Raw genomic sequence first — 14,242 nt, 5'->3', positions numbered from 1 at the left:
TTTTTTTTTTTTTTTTTGCCTTCTTTTGGATTAATTCAGTACTTCTTAGAGTTCTCTTTATCTCTGCTCTTGGCTTGTTAGATATACCTCTTTGTTTTATTATTATTATTAAAGATTTATTTATTTATTTTAGAGAGAGAGAGCACGAGTGGGAGGGTAGAGGGAGAGGGAGAGAGGATCTCAAGCAGACTCTGCTGAGCATGAAGCTTGACACAGGACTCAATCTCACAACCCTGAGATCATGACCTGAGTTGAAACCAAGAGTCAGATACTTAACCAATTGTGCCACCCAGGTGCCCCTGTTTTATTATTATTCTTTAGTGATTCCTCTAGGGTATAAAGTATATATTTTTAACTTGTCACAGTCTAGTACATATGGTATGAGAACCATAAAACAGTATACTTCCATTTCGGTCTCCCATCATTGGTGTTATTGTTGTCATCTATTTAATGTCTACATACGTTATAAACTCCATAATATCTTGGAGGTTTTTTTTTTTTTTTTTTTTTAGATCAGGGGTTGGCAAACTTCTTGTGTAAAGAGCCAGTTAGTAAATATTTTAGATTTTGAGGACCATACAATCTCTATTGCAACTACTTAACCCTGCCATTGTAGCACAATAACAACACAAATAATAAGTGATGAACATGACTGTTTCAATAAGCTTTATTTACAAAAACAGGCCGCAGGCAGGATTTGACCTGTGGGCTATAGTTTGTGAACCCTGCTTTAAATAATAAAAAATTATATATTAAAAGACAAGATTTTTTTAAAGGTTTATTTATTTCTTTGAGAGAGAGAGAGAGCATGTGAGCAAAGGGAGAGGCAGAGGAAGAGGGAGAGGGAGAGAGAATCCTCAAGCGGACTCCCTGCCGAGCAAGGAGCCCAACATGGGGCTTGATCCGGGACCCCAAGATCATGACCTGAGCAGAAATCAAGAGTCAGCCACTCAACTGGCTGAGCCACCCAGGTGCCCCAAAGAACAAGATGTTTTTAAATATTGACCCACATGTTACCATATCTGTCACTCTTTTCCTCCCTCCCACCTTTTTGAAATCGCAAATTCCATTTGACATTTTCCTTCTGCCTGAGTAATTTTAACATTTTTTTGCAGAGCAGGTATGCCTGCCATATGTCATCTCAGCTTTGGTTTGTTAAAAATCTTTATTTGGCTTTAATTTTTGAAAGACATTTTTGCTTGGTATAGAATTCTAGGTTGACAGGTTTTTTTTCTTTCACTACTATAAAGATATATCTGCATTGTCTTCTGGCTCCCATGGTTTTAGTCAAGAAGTCAGCTATAATTATTATTTCCTACCTTATGTAAGTCATTTTTTTCACATCTGTATTCATGATTTCTCTCTTTATCTTGAGTTTTCAGTGATGTGACTTTGATGTGGCAGGTAGTTTTCTTTGTGTTGGTCCTGCTTGAGGTTCTCTAAACTTCTTGGATCTGGTTTTTCATCATAGAAAAAATTTTCAGGCATTATGTCTTCAGATAATACTTCTGCTCCATTCTATCTTTTTACTCCTTCTGGGATTCCAACTGCATGTATGTTAGAGTGTTTGAAATTGTTCTATGGTGCTTGGATGTTACCATCATTACTACCACTACCATCATCACCTCTACCATCTCAATCACCACCTCTTTCTCCATCACCCCTCCCACCATCATCACCTCCACCAGCACAACCACCACCTCCACCTCTATTTCTACCTCTACCAATACCTTCATTAGTACCACCATGACCATCATTTTCACTTATATAATTTTTACTAAGGGGCAGGTATTATTCTAAGCACTTTACATATATTAACTCTTTTAATCATCACATCAACTCTATAATATAATTGTATACATATTACTAGTATCCAAATTTTACAGGACTTGGGAGAGGTGTCTGGACTAAAATGGGAGAACATAATACAAGTTGTGAAGCCCTCTAAAGCCTTAGTCTATGACTAATATTGGAAATGTTGTTCCAATATTGAATCTAGTGACTCTGTTTCAGAAAAATTCTTTCAACCAATCATTCCCTCATCAAACATGTATGGGACGTCTCCTGTGTGACACAAAGGGACACAGATGAACAGCCAACAAAGGTTGGTAACACTTGCCCCTCCCCACATCTCTCTCCTTCCTCTCTCAGCCAACACACAAGAAGAATTTGAAGAATCAGTTGCCACCACTCCACCCACTCATCTAAGAATAAAAGCTTTCAGCTTTGGGCCTGGGCCCCCATGGAGATCATGATTACCTGTGGGTTTCAGAGCACCTTTGGCTACAGGTATTGCCTCTCTGCCTTTACTTCCTTCCCTCTTCAGAACTCTTCCTGCTTTTGAAGTCCAAATGACAGGCTGATGGGTGAATCACTTTGTGGTCCCAGGCCTGGAACTGGGCAGCTAAGCCACTTCCTAGGATTCTAGGCTCATGAGATTTCTTTTCTCTGTCTTCTACATTCCAAAGTCCCAAGAAATAAGTTTGGTGGTATTTGACTTGCTTAAAATCATATAAACTGAAGTTTTCTCATTCCAGTTTCTCTCTGGAATACAGTTTTTTTTTTTTTTAAAACTAAAGAACCCTAAATCTATTTATTTATATATTTATGTATTTATTTATTAATATGTCAGTTAGCCACCATATAGTACATCATTAGTTTTTGATGTAATGTTCCATGATTCATTAGTTGCATATAACAGCCAGGGCTCATCACAACACATGCCCTCCTTAATAATGCCCATCACCTGGCTACCCCATGGAATACAATTTTTATTTTATTTTATTTTTATTTTATTTTTTTATTATTATGTTATGTTAATCACCATACACTACATCATTAGGTTTTGATGTAGTGTTCCATGATTCATTGTTTGCATATAACACCCAGTGCTCCATGCAGAACGTGCCCTCCTTAATACCCATCACCAGGCTAACCTATCCCCCCATCCCCCGCCCCTCTAGAACCCTCAGTTTGTTTTTCAGAGTCCATCGTCTTTCATGGTTCATCTCGCCCTCTGATTGCCCTCCTTCATTCTTCCCCTCCTGCTATCTTCTTTTTTTTTTTTTTTTAACATATATTGTATTATTTTTTTCAGAGGTACAGATCTGTGATTCAACAGTCTTGCACAATGGAATACAGTTTTTAGAGTGAGAATAAGGCTGCCTAGGTGGGCCAGTTGGTTAAGCATCTGCCTTTGGCTCAGGTCATGATCCCAGGGTCCTGGGATTGAGCCCCACATCGGCTCCCCACTCAGTGGGGAGTCTGCTTCTCCTTCTGCTCCTCCCCCCTGCTTGTGTGCCCATGAGTGCATGCTCTCTCTCTCACAAGAATAAATAAATAAAATCTTAAAAAAAATAAAGTGAGAATTAATGTGTGTCTAGGACAGTTCTGGTTCATACCTGTTGTCTGAATGTAATTATTAATCACACCCCCATTCACTCACAAAAAGGCTTATTAGACAAAAAGTTATATGGTCATCTGAAGTTAAGAGACCTTAAATACAGTTTTGTTACAGCTTAATCTATTTTCTCATCTGTTAAGTGAGTCTAACAACAATTCTCATAAATGTTATGAAGGCAGATGAAAGATGAAAAGGAAGTGCTTTGAACTTGCTAGAAGAAAGTCACTCTAGAAATCCAAGGTGGTTTATATTCTTATTATAATTTTTATTATGCCTGCTGGCTGTAACAGCCGTACTCCGACTTAGACACTAGCTAAAACTTTACATTGGGATCATAATTTTGTACATTTAATTATATATTCTTATGAATTTATATATTTTTTGAGATGCCTTCTCTTTTTCTGGAGGTCTTAAATTGTCTTTACCTCTCTCTCACTTGTTTTTCCCCCAAACTCTCTACCTCCCAATCTTTCTGCCCTTCTCTTCGAGAAGCAGTGGACTGTTTTTGTGATGTGGGTATTGGGGTATCTATTGGGGACCGTGTCTGGGCAACAGGATGGGCTCCAGCCACTCTCCACTGTCTAGACCAGGGGTGGGCAAACTTTTTCTGCAAAGGGCCAGATAGTAACTATTTTAGACTTTGCAGGCCACATGGCCTCTGTTGCAACTACTCAACTTTGCCTTTGTAGCACAAAAGCAACCTTAGACAATAGATAACAGTGAGGGTGTTTGTGTTTCAATAAAACTTTATTTATAAAAAGGCCCTTGGATCATAGTTTGCTGGTCCCCTAATCTAGAGGACTGTTTGAGGGCCCTGATTTAACCTGGGCTCTCATCTCAAAAAGCCATTCTAAACCAGGTGTAGGAGACATGTTAACACTTAAAGGAGGCCTCAGGGATTCCTTCTTCAGGGGCTAAATAATAACTCCCTTCCCGTCCCTTTTTTGATAAAATGGAGTTTTCTTAGGATGGTGATAGGTCAGTAGAGGTTTATTCATGATCAGACAATTAAGGAAATTAAGATCTTAAGTACTGACCAGTCAATTGACAGTCACTGGGAGAAATAAAATCTAAGTGACTGGTTTACAAGGCCATGCCAAACACTTGCAGTGGGCAGAGGACCCCACTGCACAGACCTCTTGTCGCCTATCCTTTTCACTTTCACACTGCTGTCCATCTCATTTCCATATTTACCTCCTTTGGGGAAAAAAGAAAAACTTCTTTGTTTTTATGTGGGTGAGTGGTCCTGTAAGAGCCACTCGAGGGAGGTGGAAGGGTGGTTTCAGAGATCCAGGAATTGGAGGTAAATATTGCAACTCTGCAAGAATGAGTGGGAGTTGACAGCATAGTTTAGCTCAAACTAGGTTCCCTCTGCTCCTAGTGACGAAGCTGACTTGAGGATGGCTTTGCCAGTCAATGCACAGAGCCTCCTGAGACAACAGCCCCAGTGGGGTCACGTAGTTTCATTGTTGCCTCAAGTGTCTCTGACAAGGTGGTGATTAGGGCAGAGTAAATGGGCCCTTATGTCTACTAGTCTCAGAGGGCTGAAGGGTCAGTGAGCACTCATTGATTGCGTTGTAATGCAGCCACGGATCTTCTTTATAGGCTCTGGGTTTCTATCACAGGGCCCTGCTGAGGGCCATAGCAAGAGGCGGCCACTGACAGCCTTTGAGAGCAGCTCCTCTTGGAGGCATCCTCATTTCTGCCTGTGACTGAACCATTCTGAGTTACTGAAAGCAGTGAATTCGCAGTTCCCAATTTATGTGTATGTTAGGAACCAAAAGTTGCTAATAAGTCAGTTGTTTGGAACCGGGAATGGACTCTCAATAGAAACAATGTCGTGTATTGTGGTAAGGTGGAGGCCAGCTTGCTTATACCTATGTAACCCATAGTGAAACCCGACGAGTATGTATAGAAAGCATTGGGGGGCCAGGAGATATTGGTGAGATCACGCCCCCTCCAGCCCCCAGGAACATCGGAGGCTCCCTCCCTTCTTGCCCACTCCACCCTTGCAGAGGCTCCCGTTGGTTTCAAGGCCTGAGAAGCCCGCTGGCAGGAGGAGGAAAGGCCGGCTCTTGGCCCCCAGGCAGTGGGTGGGGGCAGCTGTAGATGAGACAGTGGTCCTGCTACGAACCGCGAGGCTGCATCTAGTTCCCAGCTGACTCCTTTATATTACTAAATATAATAATGGTTATTGTTTTTCTTTTTTTTTCTTTTTTTTTTTAAGATTTTATTTATTTATTTGAGAGAGAGAATGAGAGACAGAGAGCACGAGTGGGAAGAAGGTCAGAGGGAGAAGCAGACCCCCTGCCGAGCAGGGAGCCCCATGCGGGACTCGATCCAGGGACTCCAGGATCATGACCTGAGCCGAAGGCAGTCGTTTAACCAACTGAGCCACCCAGGCGCCCATGGTTATTGTTTTTCTTAATCCAGCAGTAATGAGAATTTGTTTTAGAAAACTTAGAACATGTAGATAAGCAGAAGGAAGGAAATTTAAATATTCCATATTGTCATCGATTTGGTAGACAGACTTCAAGTGTTTTTCTATAAATGTGTATATACATATATTCTTATACTTTGCATGACATTTATAGCTTGTCCTACATTTAATAATGCAAACATTTTTCGTGTCATTAAATATGTTCCTATAGCATTCCAAAAAATGGGTGGATATACCATAATGTATTTAACCAACCTTCTACTATTGGACTAATAGGCTTTTCTATCAAAAATCACCCTGTGATGAGGCCCTTAGAGTTGTGATCATTACACAGATCCACATTTTTTTCCTATAATTCTAAAAGGGGACAAAGGTTGTGTGTGAGTTAAGACATTTAATAACTTATTATCAAAGTACCTTCTGTCCCCAGTTTGTGAGAAAACTTACCTCTACCTTTCCAACATTTGATATTAAAAAAAATTAAAAACTCTGCTAAATTGATAAACAAAACATGGTAGTGAATTTGGTTGCATTTTTCTTCTTTTTGAGTATGGGTGAGCTTGTATATATATATATATATATTTTTTTTTTAAGATTTTATTTATTTATTTGACAGAGAGATAGAGAGCACAAGTAGGCAGAGAAGCAGGCAGAGGGAGAGGGAGAAGCAGACTCTCCACTGAGCAGGGAGCCCGACGTGGGGCTTGATCCCAGGACCCCGGGATCACGACCCGAGCCGAAGGCAGCTGCTTAACCAACTGAGCCACCCAGGCACCAGAGCTTGGATATTTTTACATGTTTATAAGCCTTTTTGTGAATTGATTGCTTTCTTCTTTAAATCAAAACATTAGTGTCTCCGGATTGTTACAGCTCTTTGGAACAGAAGTGAATGGATCCAGGTTTTATTACCCTTTGAAATGTACACACAAACCTTCCCACGGTAGTTAATTATGTCTCTACCTCCCAAGTCTTATCCTCATCCCCTCATTCTCCGACCCAGGCTGCCCTCATGTCCAGAATCACCAACATATTCATGTGGTTTCCTATCACACCCAGTGGGGACCCAGTGCAGTGAGGTTTCCTTGCCTGTTTGGAACTCTGAGCTTTTAAAGTAATAGGAACAGAGAATGAAATTGGATTGGTAAGACAACAGGGACCTATGGAAGGCCTTAAAGCCAGGAAATATCCATCTGTTATGAGCAGACATTTGGGTTGTTTCCAGTTGTTGGCTATAGCAAATAAACTTGCTAGAAATGCTCAGATATTTGGAGGGCATATGCACCTATTTTGTCTTGGGTATTTACGCAGGAGTGGAATTGTGGGTCTGGGCGCTGGTGTATGTTTAGCTTTAGTAGATAATGTTAAACACTTTTCAAAAAAATCCCCAATTTATACTTCAACCAAGCAGTGGATGAGAGTTCTACGTGCTTTAAATTCTCACTGACTTTGATATTTTCAGACTTCTAACATTAAGTTATTCTGGAAGGCTTTGCATTTCTTTTAATAAGCTAATGTGATACCACATATAATTTATATTTTTACTTTGTCCATTTAGTTTAGTTTTAACATAGTTCTTTTAATCTCTCTAATCTAGAGACACTGCATTTTGTACAAACACCCTACTTTCAAGATTTTATGCAACACTTTCCAATAAAAAAATTCTGGGTATATTCCCTTTATGATTAATTGGCTCCCTTTTATGTACTGTCTATAAATAAAGACTGACTTGGGCTCATATACTGACCATACAACTTATTAGCTGTGTGCCCTTGGGCAAGTTACTTAATGTCTCAGAGCTTTGGGTTCCCCACCTGTAGAGTAGGAATAACAAAATCCACCTCTCAGGATTGTTGGGATGATAAACGTGATAGCATATGTAAAATGTCTAACATGTAATAACCACTCTGTAAACCTTAGTATCCTTCTGTGCTGGAGGCAAAGACATCAGGTGCCTCCTTAGTATTTTTGCCTCATTAGTTCACAAAGCTATTAAAAATGGGCATTGCCTTCCTTTTCTGCTAACTATATCTCGCTGGTTGGCAAGAAACCCAAACCATTTAAGCACTGCCTCGACTTCATTTTACTATTGGTTTGCCCTGCACCCCAGGTGGATCTAAACACCCTATATGACATTCCTGATCTTGCTCCAGGACAGAAATAGAATATAAATCAATATGAAACTTGATCTTTTGATGCTCAGAATGTCATCAGACAGAATGGTGATCTTGCGGTTGTGATTTTGAGAATCATGGATTTGTCGGTTGGAATTCTGTCTCTCTCACTCGCTCTCTCCTTTTTTTGCCACATGTTGTGCACGTTCCTTCAGCCCTTGACATTTACATCTATCTTCTAGATGGTTGGACTACTGGCTCCCCAGTTTAGTTAGAACTTTGCCAAGTAGCTTGGAAGAGGGGACCCACTTTATATTCTGGAGCCAACTTCATGCCCACTGACCAGAGATCCATCTCTGCCACTAGGTGAAGGTACTGGCACTCTGCCCACTTGACCCCTGATCCTACTTATTGATGCAAACACTTTAAAAATGGATGGCTAAACAACAGAGGATGAAAAATTCAGGATGCTCAAAAATGCTAATGACTACCAGGAAAAAGGCAGCTTGTGCTTACAGAAAGTGCCTTGGAAATTCTCAACACTTCCCTTCTTGTCTTTGCTCCCTCCCTCCCACCAATGTGCACACACAGGCTAAGAGGGACTGGCATCAAGAAGGTCCTGGCTTACTTCATAAGGAGAAGTCATTGTCCATCAAGGGTTCAAATACAGACTCAATAGAAAAAAAGGGACACTTTTTCTTCCCAAGGTTAAGCACAGTGCCATTTGGAACAAGGAATCTCAGTGGAGAGTAGGACTTAAGTTTCTTTTTGGAGGCTGTCTAGGAACATCCAGCACTGTGACTGAAGCCCACTGCATAGTCCTGAATAAGGCACATCCTCTCAGTCTCTTTGGAAGGCATTCCTGGTCTCTGCCATCATGGCTGTCACCTGGGTTTCTAACCCTGTCCTTGCCCCTGAGCTACAGTGCCAGGTCTCTCAGTGGCCCCAAGCCAATGCTTCTTGGGGTGTTCATTAAACTTTCCACAGTGAATTAATCATCTTACTTCCCTTGCTGGTTTTTCTGCTCATTTCTCCTGTTTCTGTTAATGGTACCATCATTTTCTTGGGCCATTCTTTCCACACTGCTCAAAAAAGGTGTGAGGGGTGCCTGGGTGGCTCAGTTGGTTAAGCAACTGCCGTCGGCCCAGGTCATGATCCTGGAGTCCCGGGATCGAGTCCCGCATCGGGCTCCCTGCTTGGCGAGGAGCCTGCTTCTCCCTCTGAGCCTCCCCCCTCTCATGCTCTCTCTCTCTATCTCATTCTCTCTCTCAAATAAATAAATAAAATCTTAAAAAAAAAAATTAAGACTGCTATCCAACTTAAAAAAAAAAAAAAGGTGTGATTTATTGCTTTAGGTGAAATGCTTCCGTAAGAGTAATGGCAGGCGAATTCCCAATATCCATTCATTTCTTCTTTCACAGTAATAGGATTTTCACTTGAGTTGTCCAAGATCAAGACTCCATTTCTTTTAGATTTTCATTTAGATTCCTTTGCCCCTGGGTGTGGACATACTAAGTTCTGGCCAAACGGCTGTGCAACTTCTAGCTCATACCCTTGAAGGGAAGGAGTATGATTTCCTTCTATCCCTTCCTCCATCCTGCTGCGTAGACCATGGAGGAAGTGGAGCAAGCCAGCTGGGAGAACACCAACAAGGACAACACTATAAGGATGGAGAGGAAAAACCTTGTCTTAGACACGTTGCCATATAAGCCTTGGGCTCTCACGTGTGTGAACTATTACAGGAGAGAGAAATCAATGTCTACTTTAAGTTCTAATTATTTTTGGTCTCTGTTAGAACACTTGACATTTATCCCAATGAAAACAGCCGCCAGAGCGGCCCGGTGGCCCCTAAGCTCTGCCTCAGGGTTACCAGGCATTCCTGGTAACTCTGGCAGAGACCAGGAATGCCTGGTAACTCTGAGGATCCTACCTTGTAAGATCGGGCTCTGATTTGGAGGCAGAATTTGGAAGCCAACAATAGTGGCAACTGGGGGGGGCGGGGGGCGGGGTTGATGGGAACTCCTACCATGTTCATTGGAAATACAGGGGCTCAAAATCTGTGTCATGTTTACTTCTTCTCCTGCCTTCTATAGTCACCCAGATTGTCACACACTGAGTCTTGCCTTTTCTCACAGAAGAGTGTCTCTTGCATCACCCGCTCCTTCTTGCCTCCAGATCCTCAGGGCTTTGGGTCTATGTGACATTAAGAGCTTCCTAGAACCTTTCTCTGCCTTTCTTCTTTCTATGCTCCTATCCTTTCTATATTTTGATATCAGATGAATCTTTGTAAAATAGTTATTCCAATATCTTGATTTCCCTTCACGGATCTCTAATGACCCCTATATTATTGATAACTTTATCTGACCTCACCGGCCGTCTCTCCCTTAAGTGAACTTACCTTGTCTACTGAGTTAGTCATGCTTTCCTCAGAAACCTGTTAGTTCTGTTCCTTCACATCTTTGCTCTTAGGGCCTACTGACTGTGGTGACTTTTCCTTTTGCTTTTCCTCTCCAAAGCTGGCCCAGTCCCCACAGCGAGAAGGCCAAGCCTGTGCCTGCTCACTCTGACCTCTGCGTTGTCTGAAGTTCCCACGGCACCTGCAGCTGGTCATTTAGTCATTCTTGGTATGATGTGTCTCTTACTAATTCCACTAGTTCATAGAATTGTTAGCACTTTGAGGTTGTCAATGATTCAGATGTGTTTTACCCCAGCTGGAATATATATTCAAATAGTGCTAATCAGAACCCCCTTTTTATTATATGCCCTCCCCCTTCTACTGCTTTGATCATATTAGAACAAAACTCAAAGTCAAACTCCACTGGGGGCAACCAAGCGCCCCAGGATTTATAATAGTGTTCCTTGCACAGCATGCTTTACACCTTCAGGCAGTCTGAGGGCCCCCCTGTACCCTTTGAAGTAAATCACAACCCTCACTTCCTGTTTGGAGTTTGGGGGAGAACAGTGATGTTAAAGCCCACTGTGCAGAAAGCAAGGAGGAGGGTGACCCAGCCAAGATCACAGGATCCTGAGTTTTGCCCTTGAGGTGAGTCAACAGTGACAGATGACTGTCTATCCTTGGCCACCATGTGCCAGAACCAGAATCCCTCTGTCATAAGAAGCCATCCAGGGAAGACCACAGCGGCAATCTGGATGATTTCGCTTTATAAAGGTGGATTTCTTTCTCTAGAAGAGCCTGGATAAACTCAGAGATGACTCCTAATTCCAACACAATGACAAGCATGTTGTGGGAGCATAATAAATGCTTATAGGCTGTCTGACCACTGAATGAATGGCCACCTGAACTTTTGCGGTGGAATGAAGCTCTGATCCCAGAGATAAAATCATCCGCAACTTTCTCTTTTCCTTGTCATATTGCTTCCTAAAGCCTTTCTCTAATTTCTAGCTAGCCTGGTTTTCATTTCCTGCCTACTTTTTGCTTCTGCCTGCTTTGTTTTTTGTGCGTTTTACTATAGCGACCATATGGTAGAGCAAGCTACTGTGGTGCCTTCAAAAATACTAAGGCTTTCTAGTGCGCTGTGGTTTTTATTATCTATCTATCTATCTATCTATCTATCTATCTATCTATCTATCTACTTGCAAGAGGTAGTGGACTTCAAAGGTTTGGTCTAGCATCTAAAAGTGGGGTGGAGGGGCACCTGGGTGGCTCAGTCAGTTGGGCGTCTGCCTTCAGCTCAGGTCATGATCCTGGGGTCCTGGGATCGAGCCCCACATCGGGCTCCCTGCTCCGCGGGAGGCCTGCTTTTCCTTCTCCCTCAGCCTGCCGCTCCCCCTGCTTGTGCTCTCTCTCTCTCTGTCAAATGAATAAATAAAAATCTTAAAAAAAAAATAAAAGTGGGGTGGAAATAATGGGCATTCAGATGCTTTGGGCAATTGGAAAACTCCTTTAACCTAGCAAGATGTCGGTGGTGTGGTAAAATCTGTGTTTAGAAAAAGAACGTAGGTATCTTAGTAATTTAGCATTTATTTTGTCGATGGTAGCAGGTGTTTGCTTTGAAGCTTAGCACTAATACCAGGTAAGGGTGAGTCATAATGTCAATACTTTTTTTTTTTAACTTTGGTAATTTTTTTCAGTGGAAGGAGCTTCTCAGTCAGTTCCCGCTCTGCTGATTATCTGACTGAGCAGAGAGTCCGACAGCAGCAGGGGCTGGGAGTGTGGCTGGGAGCAGGTTGGGGTGTAGAGTGCAGTGCGGGGCCCACTATGGGGGCGGGGGAACCTTGACTGGTCAAAGTGCCTGCAGGGCTGTCACCATGATTTAAAGCTCTGAGAAAATAAATTAGCAGGAGGTAGGCTGAGGGTGGATGGTGTCATTCTGGCCCTGAAAGGCCTTCATAAATCAGTGACAATGGAGCCCCAGCCAACTCCCTTCCAGATGGTTTCCGGAGGCCCTCCTTCCCACTCTGCTCAGACAAGTGGAAAGAAGTGATTCTTGAGTGGGTGGGATATTGGCCTGCCCTCCCCCTAGCTGCGAGATCTGAGCACTTGGGTTTTCACTGGAGCTGCAGGCTTTGCTCCCTGACGGTGAAACCTCAGGATCCTTGCTCCAGGGGCGGGACTCCGATTCTGGTCGTGGGACGGATCTGCCTTTGACAGTGGTGGTGAGGGGGGAGGCTTTCTGTCCTACTGGATAAACACAATGGAGCTCTCTCCGAACAAGAATGGTTTGTTCCTTCCTTCTACCCTTTGTGCTTTGTTAACAGAACGTCCCTGGCGCATCTGTGCTCCAGCGTGCTGCCAAAAGCTTAGCTCTGTCCTTGCACAAGACTGGGGGACACTGTCAGAAGATCAGCTGTAAGTCCCTCATCTAAAGGCAGATGGAGGAGCTAAAACCCTGCCAAGATCCCCAGGATGTTTCCAGTTTTAAGGTCTGAACTCGTTTCCCACAGACTGTGTTCCCACCTCCACACCAGCCCATCAACTCCTCCCTCTAGCTACGGTGGAGATCTGGGGTTCGGGGTGTCTTTAGTGACCCTTTGTAAAGCAAGAGCACCCAGCCATCGACACCAGGTGCCAGGGTATTTCTCTTTAGTCTCTTCAGTTCTGTGCTCCAGCAGGCTTTATATTTTACGGAAGAACCAAGAGTCACACCGAGGTCAGCTGTCGCCATCTTTGCCCCGTGCCCCCCCGAACTGACTCACCTCTCCTGTGAAGCGAGTAGACACAACGTCATCTCGTCATCTCTGTCATCTTGTAGCAGAGAGTGGGAAGTATGCCCGGGAAGCGTCTCCTAAGAACTGAGGACAAGATTCAGATGTCTCTCTGCACCTCGGCCAATCTGCTTTCGTGTCTCCCCTCGAATGCCAAATTCCTTTTACACACCATGAAAGGTAATTTACTAAGGCAGTTGGCCGAGCCTACACTTCCTGAGCTTGCCCCCTTTGTCTCTGCCGGCTGCTCAGCTCAGGGAGCGAGGGAATGTCTTCACGGTGCAGGGGCAGAATATCCACTTCCGGTTCAGGGCAGAATGTCCACTTCCGGTTCAGGGCAGAATGTCCACTTCCGGGAGGGAAGTGTGTGGGGCTCCCTCTTTCCTGTGGCCAGGCACGAACCACCTTAACTCTGGGACTCACAAATGCTTTGTTGTTTGTTTGCTTGTTTGTTACCGGGGATATAAGAAGGAGCAATAAACAGACCGAGTACCTGGAAATACTACTAGTGCGCACACACAGGAGGGCGGAGTTATTTGTTCTTTAAGCATATGCTCTGTCTCCCGCAGGGCTTTTGCTTTATGTATCTACCCTGGCTCTTGCTGTTTTCTGGCTGTGTGACCTCGTACAAATGACTTTACATCTCTGCGCCCCATCTTCCACAGCTGATAACAATAATTAATTAATAAAAATGAACAAATTAATAAAAATTGGTTAACAAATTAATAAAAATAATATTATCTCAATATGGCTGTTGATGAGATCATAACCGTGGAGCTCTTAGAACAGTGCTTGGCACGCAGGAAGGGCTCAAACCTGGTAACATTTGCTGTATGTCTCTGTATGGCTTTTATTATTGCTTTTACTTTTAGTCAAGCATCAGCTCTCGTTTCTTGTGTTTTCTTTGTATTTTGAATTCAGGCCATGTGACTACAAGCTACCCGCCTTTGAGATTTCTCAAGCTGAAAGATCATTTGCATTTTAGGGACACCTCTCAGCATTCCTTTGGGAAACGGCCGTTGTGCGTTGCTCCCCTCCTTCCCCGGGGCTCCAGAAGGAGGACATAGCCCAAGCACAGCGCGGTCTCCAGCATGGCTGCCGCGATCTGCTTTCTTTGTGAAG

General features: G+C 43.1%; 1 long non-coding RNA gene across 1 annotated transcript; it reads right to left on the bottom strand.

Annotated features, from left to right (window-relative positions):
* Positions 1–1,116: 1,116 nt before the first annotated feature.
* On the bottom strand, positions 1,117–13,412 carry LOC118012878. Its single transcript, XR_004679852.1, has 3 exons — positions 13,293–13,412; positions 13,112–13,207; positions 1,117–1,454 (listed from the first exon to the last, which is right to left on the bottom strand). It is a non-coding gene; the product is annotated as an uncharacterized LOC118012878 (long non-coding RNA).
* Between the last annotated feature and the right edge of the window lie 830 nt (positions 13,413–14,242).

The sequence above is a fragment of the Mirounga leonina genome, unplaced genomic scaffold, assembly GCF_011800145.1.
Source record: "Mirounga leonina isolate KUSES-001 unplaced genomic scaffold, KU_Mleo_1.0 Mir_152, whole genome shotgun sequence".
In the NCBI taxonomy this organism is placed as follows: Eukaryota; Metazoa; Chordata; class Mammalia; order Carnivora; family Phocidae; genus Mirounga; species Mirounga leonina.
This window is presented reverse-complemented; position numbering and strand designations above follow the sequence as displayed.